A 12,160-nucleotide genomic window follows, 5' to 3' on the forward strand; every position below is an offset into this window, starting at 1 on the left:
AGACCGATGTCTTCTCTGTTCAAAGCTGCTTATTTTTCTGTTTGCAAAGCGGCAGTTGTGCACACATTCTTGCCTGTGTTACTCCTCTTTATACTCACCGCATTTCATTTCAGCCAACTGGCTAAGTACATGATAAATAGAATACAGGAATGGCTGAGGCGACAATTCGTCTTGAGAACTACAGCGCAGCAAAATACGAAGACTGAGTTTGAGGCACACCGAGCGAGTGCTGACTTTCCAATGAACTTTTATTACAGAAGCATGTCTTATTTGTAAACGCCCATGCGCACGCATAGGGCGAGAACAGTCAACACGTGAAGTGGAAGTAAGAATTAAACCAAGACGCTGGATACAAACGCACGAGATGCAACCCTCCCGGCCCTCACACTGTACACGTGTTCTGTTCTACGGCTATATGGCGTCAGCGTTGTGTCGCCCGAGCTCCTTGGTGCACACCGCTATGTCAGGCAGGCAAAAGAGTTCTTCGCCCAGGTTTGCGATTTTTGCAGCCTCCACGATTTTCTTGGTCATCGGTTCGATATCACGCTGACGAATATATATATATATATATATATATATATATATATATATATATATACACGAGAGGGTAGACACACGTATGAAAACGATGATCGAACTAACATTTCGACGGGGGTCCGGTCTTCGTCAGAGGGAACCCTCTGGGACCCCGGTCGAAACGTTAGTTCGATCGTCGTTTTCATACGTGTGTCTACCCTCTCGTGTATTTTTGAAACCAAATCCCGGAACTTATTCATCGCTATATATATATGTATATATATATATATATATATATATATATATATATATATATATATATATATATATATATATATATATATATATATATATATACAGTTGCTAAATAAAAGCGCAATAGCAATAAATAGGGTATGTAGAGACAGAGACCAACGAGGAAAACATTACAAAATAAAAGGTTACGGATGTTTCAGGAAGAGAACTTGAAGAAGAAAGGAAGTCCTCTTCCTGAAACGTCAGTAAACTTTTAATTTTTAATGTTTTTCTCGTGTGTCTCTGTCTCTACTTAACCTACACACACACACCCATATATATATATATATATATATATATATATATATATAAATATATATATATATATATATATATATATATATATAGTGTGAGCGCTGTATATACAGTGATTGCTCGAGTGGTCATTCTCTCTTGTGTCCAAACACACTATCATCAGCATCATCTCACCCACGCAACGTTTGTTGTCATCATCGTGTCCCTGGCCTCGCGCGATCCTAATCATCATCGAAGTTCGTTGGCTCGGCTGGCTGCTTGGTAAACGCCACCTGAATAAACGTCGCCCTGACTAAGGTCTGCTTCCCTCCTTTACTCTCTCAAGTGGTGGAGTTGCTTGTCGGCCCCAACCTCTGCCGCTCCTAGGTACACCCCTGGAGCTGCGTTTCGGTCGACGTCTCCCGCTACGCGAGCCAACGATGCAACGAGAAAGCGCGTTGGAACGCAGCACTCCACCGCCCTCCGCATGGGTGATCACAGGCCACCAGCGCGACCCTCCTTCTTTCGCTGGTCTTCGTGGTGAAGATGTCGAAGATTGGCGGGACCAGTACAGTACAATCGCGTCATCCAATTTAACCGGTGGGATGATGCTTTTAAACTGCGCAATGTTTAATTCCACCTAGACCTGGTCGCAAATTTATGGTACTTCAACAACGAGGCAACCTTCGAGAACTGCACCGATTTTACTGAGCGTCTGCGCAAAGGATTCGGCACCCCGCCAGCTCGCGTCGATGACGCCAAGAAAAATCTGGGTTCTCGCGTCCAACGTCCCGACGAAACATATGCGGCGTACATCAAGGACGTCCTCGCCCTCTGCCGCCCGGTGGACATAAGCATGCTAGAGGCCGATAAGGTGCGGCACATCTCGAAGGGCATTGCTTCATTTGCATTTAACGCCCTCGCTATCCAGAATCCCCTGACAGTCAGCGATGTGCGGGAGACCTGCCAACGCCTCGATCAGTTGCTGTCTATTCGCCTTCAGCCAGAGCCGGCTCGTCTGGATGGGAACACAGATCTGCGTACTATAATACGCGCAAGCATTCGTGAGGAGCTAGGCAACCGTAACTCATCGTGTCTCCCACGCGGTCACTGCCACCGTAGCCCATCTCCTCTACGGGATCTCATCAAGCAAGAACTGGCATCCATGACGGCGTATCCACCGGCAAATTCGACTCCTTCTGCCCCTTACGTGACGGCATACGCAGCGGCAGCTTGAAAAGACCCCTTGCTCGTGGAATCGTCTTCTCCACTTCCGACTGCTCCCGGACATTTGACGGCCATTTCCCCCTCTCGGGGTGCACAGGCGTACTACGATCACGTGCGCCCCGACCGCTAGCTTTTCATTCGGAACTGCCCGGTTTGCTACTACTGTGGTATTTGGGCCCACATTTCCAGATTTTGCCGATGACGCCAGCAGGATGAACGCCGAGGGTACGCTCCTGATGAGCGGGATAACGCCTGCTTTGCTTATGGTACTCGTAGAAGCACAAACGTTCATTCTATTCGCCGTTCTTCCCCGCCTCGCGATTCTCCTGACTTTTCTCAGCGTGATGCTCCAACACGACGCAGATCACTTTCGCCCTACCGCCGTTCGCTTTTCGCTCTTCATCCTACCTCATTTCTCAATAGCCACCCTTCGGAAAACTAGCGCCTGCAGTTTTTGGAGGAGAAACTGCATTGCTCGAAGAGACCAGAACTCCTCCTGAACGTCCATGGAACTTATTATTGCAGGAAGTGGAAGGTTTGCGTGTTGAGGCACTTGATACGGGGGCCAGTGTTTCAGTTATTAATGCACAGTTATGTTCACGTCTGAGGAACGTGAGAACTTACGCCTGGCCATCCTTGTGTGGGGCAAATGGTGATGCGATTCGGCCTTCTGGATACTGTACAGTGCGGGTTACGATAGACGGGCTCCTACATTAAATTCAGTGTGCAGTGCTGACTCTTTGTTCTCATGAAATTATTTTGGGCTGGGACTTTGTATCAGCGTCGTCTGCGAGAATTTGCTGCCGCCAGCCTGGGATTCACATCACCGAGACAGGAATGGCCTGTGCATCAGATGCTCCCGTACCGCGGTTGGTCTCTGCCGAAGATTGTGTCTTGTGTCGCGGCCAAGAAACGGTGTTTTCCGTGATGTGTGACAGTATCGCCGAGGGAGATTTGTTTGCCATACCAGCTGGGAACTACGCCTGCATAGGAGTTATATATTACCACCCTGCGTCGTTCGCTGTTCACGGTGATCAGCTTTTATCACCGCACTAAACATTGCCTTCGAGCCGATTATGCTTCCTAAAGGCACTAAGGTGGCTTCTATTCTAAACGAGGAAGTTGGCCGTCTTGTGCTTTGCCCTATAGCATCACTCCGGCATGCCCGTGTGCAAGCGATTATGTCTTCGAGCCTTACATCCACCATCAGCACAGAGCTAAGCGAAAAAAATCATAAATCACTACTCGCCCTTCTTAACAAGCACAAGGCGTTCTTTGACAGCCATTCCCTCACTCTTGGACAAACATCAGCAGCGACTCATCGCATAAAAACCGATGGTTCTTGTATCGTCCGCCGTCGTCCCTATCGTGTTTAATCCGCAGAACGCAAAATCATTCAAGAAAATGTGGACGACATGCTTCAGCGGGACATTGTTCGCCCTTCAGGCAGTTCCTGGTCTTCGCCGGCTGTCATGGTTCGGAAGAAAGATGGTTCAGTGGGCTTTTGCGTGGACTACTGAGCGCTTAACAAAATAAGCCGGAAATGCGTCTATCCTATGCCCTGAATTGACGACGCTCTCGACACGTTGCACGGCGAAGAATACTTCTCGAGTCACGATCTTCGGTCAGGATATTGGCAGATCCCCATGGCCAAAGCTGAAACAAAAACAGCCTTCGCCACACCAGACGGCCTCTACGAGTTCAACGTGATGCCGTTTGGACTTTGCAACGCTCCGGCCACCTTTGAGTGTATGATCGATTGTGTACTTCGTAGCTTGAAGTGGAAGACTTGCCAATGCTACCTAGATGATATCGTCATTTTTTCGTCCACTTTCGCTGTACACCTTCAACGTGTGGATGAAGTCCTCCCCGGTCTTGGCAATGCTGGTTTACAGCTGAACACGAAGTGTCGCTTTGCCAGTACCTCAATCAAAGTCTTGGGCCACGTTGTAAGCAAGGAAGGTATACGCGCGTATCCAGACAAGATCAATGCGGTCCTCAATTTTTCCGAGCCTCTTCGTCAGAAAGAGCTGCGGAGTTTCCTGGGCTTAGCTTCCTATTTCCGTCACTTCATCCGAACTTTTGCAGCAATAGCCGCACCCCTTCACAAATTACTCATATCCGGAACTCCATTCGTCTGAACTCAAGACTGTGAAATGGCGTTCCAGACACTGAAACAAGCCATTCTATACCAGTGCTGTGCCACTTCAATGAGGCGGCAGCCACTATTTCTCACACTGATGCCAGTGGACACGGTCTTGGTGCTGTCCTTCTTCAGCGCACGGATTCCTCGTCGGAGAGAGTAGTTGCCTATGCAAGCCGCACTTTGACTCCCGCTGAGAAGAACTACATGATAACCAAGAAAGATTGCCTCGCGGTTGTTTGGGCTTTGCAAAATTTTCGTCCTTATTTGTATGGCCGCCGTTTCTCAGTTGTAACAGACCATCACGCCCTGTGTTGGTTATCCTCCCACAAACACCTCTCGGGGTGCCTTGGCCGCTGGGTACTCCGTCTACAGGAGTATGACTTTACTGTGACTTACAAGTGGGGGGAAAGCACAACGATGCCGACGCTCTTTCCCGTTGCCCACAGCCGACCGCCCACTGCCCACAGCCATCGTCCCAAAGTAACTCATCGCCTTCAATAACTTCACTCGCGTTGCCCAAGGCCCCTTTGCAAACCGCCGGTCAAGATATCCTACCAAACCTTGTTTCTATCCAACGAGCCGACCCGTACTGCCGACGACTACTGGAGCTTGTCGACGGTTCAACATCCCCACCTAACAGCCGAACACGCCGCCAAATAAGTAAATTTCGCCTTTTCAATGGTACAGACCTTGACCGCTACAATTACCACGCTACCGGAGACAGATAGGTTCCAGTCATCCCTCGCTGTCTTTGAGCCCACATCTTGAAAGTTTTCCACGATGACGCCACAGCTGACCATCTTGCTTTCTACAAGACCTACGACCGCATCAAAAGCACTATCTTTTGGCCAGGCCTTTCCTCAAGCATCGCTAAATATGTTGCATCCTGCCCTTCATGCCAGCGTCGTAAACGCTCGACCTCAGCCCCTGCCGGTATGCTAAAGCCGCTGCCTTGTCCTTCTGCCCCATTCGAAGTTGTGGGCATCTATTTGTATGACCCTTTGCCTTTCACTTCGACTCGTCATCAATGGATTGTGACCGCTGTCGATCACTTTACGCGGTATGCAGAAACTGCCCCTCTACGTACCAGCTGCGCTTCTGAGGTCGCATATTTCTTTCTGCAAGCCATCTTCTTACGGCATGGACAACCTCGTACTCTGGATCGTAGTCTGGATCGTGGCCAAACCTTTGGGTCAGCAGTCCTTCAGGAAGTTCTCCAAGCTGCTGGTACTGCCCACAAAACCAAGTCAAGCTATCATCCACAGACAAATAGGCTAACAGAACGGTTCCACCGTACACTTTCGGATATGATTTCCCTCTATATCACCCCTACCACAGAAACTGGAACGTCATACTTCCCTTTGTCACATACGCCTATAATACCGCCGTTCAAACCACCACTGGATTTTCACCGTTTTTTTCGCGTCTACGGCTGCCACCCACCGTTTATTCTATACGCATCTTTCTTTTCCCGTCCCGTGGACACCACAAACAACACTACCGACCAATATGTTTATCGACTAGCACAGTGCCGGAACCTCGCACGATTGAACACCGAGTCCTGCCAAAATGACCGCAAGTCTCGCTATAACGCAGACCACCGGGAAGTTATATTCAATATTGGCGATGAGGTACTGCTTTCGACGCCGCTCTGTGCGCCAGGACTCTGAAAAGCTTATGCCGTGCTTCATTGGTGCGTGCACCGTACTACAGCGAACATATCCCGGCAACTATGTTGTTGCTCCCACTTGTGGATTCGCTGACCGACGGTGCCGTGGCATCGAATCTGTCCATGTTTCGCGCCTAAAGCCCTATCGGGGCAGACCATCCTTCCTTTGACGCCCAGGCTGGCCACTTCAGCCACTGGGGAAACTAGTGTGAGCACTGTCTTTACAGTGATTGCTTGAGTGGTTATCTCTCTCTTGTGTCCAAACACACTATCATCAGCCTCGTGTCACCCACGTATATATATATATATATATATATATATATATATACATATATTGGACAGCAAATAAGGGTTGGCAGTCAAGCAAAACCTCGGAAAGCAAAGGGGAGGGGCTGGTGGGTCATAGAAACAGATGAAGAATTTTTTGAGGCAGAAAGAAATTGGTGAAAAAATGTCCTCCGGGTGGGATACGAACCCACGACCTCCGTGGGTTCGGATTTCGAGGTTTTCTTGACTGCCAACCCTTATGTTCTGTCTTATTTTCACCGAGCCCCTTATTTTCCCAATTTGTGATTCGCTATATATATATAATATATATATATATATATATATATATATATATATATATATATATATATATATATATATATATATATATATATATATATATATATATATATATATATATATATATATATATACAGGGTGTCCCAGCTATCATGCACCAAGTTTTAAAAAAAGAGTAATGGCGTAACTCGAAGAAAACCTAGTGGGTAATGTTTGCAGTACTGTGAAGAAGCGGTGACTAATTTTTTCGTTAATGAGACTTAACTAATTATTTGTAATTAATTATCTAACTCGATAATTACTGTCCTAATCACTGAAGTGTCAATGAGGCATTTGTAGGTATCGACGAGGGGCATCTAACTGCGGTATTTTCAGCGACGAAATAATTGCGTACTCATTTATTCTGACTGATAAAGAAAACCCGCGAAATATGAAAAATACCACGTGACGGCGCATCCGCGCGCATTGTAAAGCAGCGTCCCCAAATAAGCTGATTGAAAGCAACTGCTTCTGGTGTTACCCGCCCGAAGAGACAGCGCATCACCTTGATAAGGCGCGTGTGCAGATAAGGCACAAACTCGGTGGCGATTTCTTCTTTCTTTCTTTTGTTTATTTCATTCTGGCTAACTCAGAGGCAGCCTGTTTGAGGGCGTTGCTTTATGATGCGCGCGGACGCGCCGTCACGTGGTATTTTTCATATTTCGCGGGTTTTCTTTAACAGTCAGAATAAATGTGTACGCAATTAGTTCGTCGCTGAAAATACCGCAGTTAGATGCCCCTCGTGGGTACCTACAAGTGCCTCACTGACACCTTAGTGATTAGAACGGTACTTAGCGAGTTAGATAATTAATTACAATTAATTAATTAAGTCTCATTAACGAAAAAAATGCTGTCCGCTTCGCCACAGTACTGCAAACAATATCCACTAGGTTTTCTTCGAGTTACGCCATTACTCTTTTTTAAAATCTTGGTGCATGATAGCTGGGACACCCTGTATATATATATATATACAGAAAGAAAGAAATGCGGGGGCAGTCTACAACGCCAAAGAAGGCATAGGGGAATGGTTGGACTATTTTTTTTTTTCACCGTTAGTGAAATTATATTTTTTTCATATTAATTGAAGCGAGAAAGAAAGAGAGAAAGAAAGAAAGAAAAACACGCGCCCAGAGTGGGGACCGAACCCACGCCTTTCGATTAGATCTCGAATGCCTTACCAATTCGGCTATCTGGGCGACTGTGTTCTGCTTCACTTTCTGGGGTATTTATATTTACTACAACTGTATCTGACGCTTGAGGGTGATAGCCAGCGCCACTCAGACTACACGGGGAGAAGGGGACCTTCTTTTCAACTCCCGGGGCGTGACGCGAACGTCTACAGCCTGTCATAAGCGGGTAACTGGCGGGAAACCCTCTTATGCTACCTTGGCATCAAGGCTGCCACAACCGAGGCCCTCGCTAAGCTTTCGCAGGATAATATGGTCAGGAAATGAGGGGCTCGTTAGGAAATACAGAAAGAAATGCGGGAAGTCTACAACGCCAAAGAAGGCATAGGGGAACGGTTGGACTATGTTTTTTTTTTCTTTTTTTTACCGTTAGTGAAATTATATTTTTTTTTTCATAATAATTGAAGCGAGAAAGAGCGAAAAAAAGAAAGAAAAACAGGCGCCCAGAGTGGGGACCGAACCCACGCCTTTCGATTAGATCTCGAATGCCTTACCAATTCGGCTATCTGGGCGACTGTGTTCTGCTTCACTTTCTGGGGTATTTATATTTACTACAACTGTATCTGACGCTTGAGGGTGATAGCCAGCGCCACTCAGACTACACGGGGAGAAGGGGACCTTCTTTTCAACCCCCGGGGCGTGACGCGAACGTCTACAGCCTGTCATAAGCGGGTAACTGGCGGGAAACCCTCTTATGCTACCTTGGCATCAAAGCTGCCACAACCGAGGCCCTCGCTAAGCTTTCGCAGGATAATATGGTTAGGAAATGAGGGGCTCGTTAGGAAATACAGAAAGAAATGCGGGCAGTCTACAACGCCAAAGAAGGCATAGGGGAATGGTTGGACTATATTTTTTTTTTGCCGTTAGTGAAATTATATTTTTTTTCATATTAATTGAAGCGAGAAAGAAAGAAAGAAAGAAAGAAAGAAAGAAAGAAAGAAAGAAAGGAAGGAAGAAAAACACGCGCCCAGAGTGAGGACCGAGCCCACGGCTTTCGATTAGATCTCGAATGCCTTACCAATTCGGCTATCTGGGCGACTGTGTTCTGCTTCACTTTCTGGGGTATTTATATTTACTACAACTGTATCTGACGGTTGAGGGTGATAGCCAGCGCCACTCAGACTACACGGGGAGAAGGGGACCTTCTTTTCAACCCCCGGGGCGTGACGCGAACGTCTACAGCCTGTCATAAGCGGGTAACAGGCGGGAAACCCTCTTATGCTTATGGTAAGGCATTCGTGATCTAATCGAAAGGCGTGGGTTCGGTCCCCACTCTGGGCGCGTGTTTTTTTTTCTTTCTTTCTTTCTTTCTTTCTTTCTTTCTTTCTTTCTGTCTCGCTTCAATTACTATGAAAAAAAATATAATTTTACTAACGGTAAAAAAAAATATAGTCCAACCATTCCCCTATGCAATTTGGCGTTGTAGACTGCCCGCATTTCTTCCTGTATTTCCTAACGAGCCCCTCATTTGCTAACCATATATATATATATATATATATATATATGTATATATATATACACGAGAGGGTAGACACACGTATGAAAACGATGATCGAACTAACGTTTAGACCGGGGTCCGGTCTTCGTTACTCTGACGAAGACCGGATCAGGTATGCAGTTGTCAGGTATGCTGTTGTCAATTCTGCTATTTATCTTCACTAGGGAAGGAAAATTCTGTGAATTCTTCGACTGATAACGCTGATGTTTTTTATCTATATTTACGTAAAGCGCAAAACTGTGAACCTTACTCTTCGCCTTGCACATATCCCTCCGCGTGTGCGCATCAGCAAGCTTCTAATCCTACGTATTAAACATTCCTAGAACATTTTTGGCCGAAAATGGTGCTGTATAACTGGAAAAAAGGCGTTGGGAGGCTATTTCACCCCTTTTTATATTGTCAAGGTGCTAATTCGTGGCTCCACACCCGTTTCTGTGTGAAAAAAGGGTGTTGACCAACTTCAACACTGTCGGTTTTGGTAAAGTGTCGAAAGGGTGTGGAAGAGGCGTTCATTCAGTAGTTCATTGATTAATATCATGCATGCATGGGTCATTGCAGTGCGAAGTACAAAGCATCACCGCATGCCCTCCTTCTCACCTCGTAAGAAATGTTCAAAGCCAATAAAGTCTTCGTCTGTAATTATCGCTCGTTTTCATACACGGTGCACCTCACGGCCAAAGTGTAGCTCGGTTCCGGCTCGACACCTTGATATATATATATATATATATATATATATATATATATATATATATATATATATATATATATATATATATATATATATATATATATATATATATATATATATATATATATATATATATATATATATATATATATATATATATATATATATATTTATATATATATATATATATATTGTAGCTAAGTAAAAGAATAATGTAAACCACTAAACCACTAGTTTGCAGCCAGCCAGTAATGTCAATGAGCCTAAAATTGAGAACAATATAACTTCCCCTAGCACGCAAATTAGCACCGCTGCTGAGTGGCCGTCCTATATTTCTTCGTTCACGCAGATTCATTTGTATGCGCTGGTGTATTCAATGTACAGTAATGTGCGAGAAAAATTTACAGCACCATACTCTCACTCGAATGACGGAACTTTTACAGAAAATAAATGGATCGGAAAGTTTCCTTTTAGGGTGAATATAGCAGACTGGATACAAAGTTAGAAGCGAAAGCATAATTATTTTCCTAGCATGCGCAAGGTGCTGACGTAGCCCACGAGCACTACGTCATCAAGTGTTTATTATGAGAATGTTCAACGCCCACTTCCCGAAATTCCACGAATTCTCTGGCAAATGCAAATTTTCTTATGAAATGTTCGCTTCTTCTGAATAGAGGAAAAGCGTGCGTTTCTGCGTGGGAACAAAAAATGATCGACTATTTCACGATTTCATGCTGGTTGACGATTATTAACCCCACCTTGATTGTAGCAATGCTTACAGAAGCAGAAAATTTCAGCGGGGCCTAGTGGTGTGGCCAGTTTTTTCACCATTTCACCGAGTTAGTTACGTCTCCCCTAGATTAAGTACGCACGTAGTCAAAACTTTCTAGACCAAACCGAAAGTGCGCTAGCCTCAAAAATGTCAGTGTACAAGTTTACATCCGGAGCACGCCGGAAAGCTAGTGGAAAGACATTCAAGCTGTCATAAAATATTTTCGACACATTTTAAGGTAAGGCTTATTATGTTAATTCTTTTTGCGTAGAAGAATTAGGATTGGCCCCGAAAATTCTGACAAAGGGTGTACATCCCTACGTCAAGCATAGCAGCAGCAGCAGGACAAACGTTGCTGCGGTGTCAAGAGCGACAATGCAAATCCGGAATACAATGCGAGTTAACCAGAACCAGCACACTTTTCTTAGTATTCTACAGTGGGGTTCCCTGACGAAAAAGCAATTGTTCTTGATGGCGTATGTGTGACGTCACAACATTTTAATACAAAATTTCTAAATCTTGGCCACAAACGACAAATGCCCAGAAACCTATTTCAACACCCAGAGACACACAGAGACAAACAAGCGTTCAGTTAGGGCGAAGCGAGGAGACAACGCCCCGAAAGCAACTCGTTACAAAGCGACCCTTCCTTAGACGTCTACGGTTTTCTTCCTCGCGCTCTTGCATACTGATGGCATTTCCCCCATGCGTTGTTGAACGTGACAATGTCATAATTTTTTTCTAAACGGGGCGAGGCAACAGTGAAACATGCCCCAAAAGGTGGTCGCGCCTCTGGCTAACTTCGCTGCAAATCTCGTGGAAAGGCTTTCCTTGCAACGCAAATGCATCTGTTCCCTCCCGTGTCCTCCTGGCCCCCTCTTCACAATAAACACGCTGGAGCCTTTCCCCCGCAAGTCATTTTTCCAGGGATGACGACGACGACGACGACGACGACGACGATGATGAGGATGATGATTAAAGGCTCTCCGTAACGGAACGTTGGTTGTTACCAACCGGCTTGGCTGTGTAATTCTACTTATTTGATGATGATTGATGATTGCTATTGATTTCCCCTTTGTAGCGGGGTGATTACGTGCCATCTTACAAAAAAGGACTGATATACATGTGTTTTTCACTCTTGGTTCAATACTAGCGCTGCTTAGGGCAGGCACAAAAAACTTATTGGGCACAAACTACTTTTTTTCCCTGTTACAGGTGGTAACTGTGCTAGCCAATATGCCACTCTCTGCTTTTTGTCCACCAGCATTCTAATCTTCTTTTTGTCGCCTCGACAGCCTTTAAGTTACTTTCCTCAGTCCTACT

The 12,160-nt window shown here is 45.5% G+C and overlaps 1 protein-coding gene across 1 annotated transcript in view; it reads right to left on the minus strand.

The window, feature by feature from the left end:
• The window catches only part of LOC144172295 (beta-1,4-N-acetylgalactosaminyltransferase bre-4-like), an 83,976-nt gene that overhangs the window by 34,761 nt on the left and 37,055 nt on the right, over positions 1 to 12,160 (minus strand). The gene's annotated exons all lie outside the window — the stretch shown is intronic.

The sequence above is a fragment of the Haemaphysalis longicornis genome, unplaced genomic scaffold, assembly GCF_048455015.1.
Source record: "Haemaphysalis longicornis isolate Haplotype H1 unplaced genomic scaffold, Haemaphysalis longicornis Haplotype H1 scaffold_20, whole genome shotgun sequence".
Lineage (NCBI taxonomy): Eukaryota > Metazoa > Arthropoda > Arachnida > Ixodida > Ixodidae > Haemaphysalis > Haemaphysalis longicornis.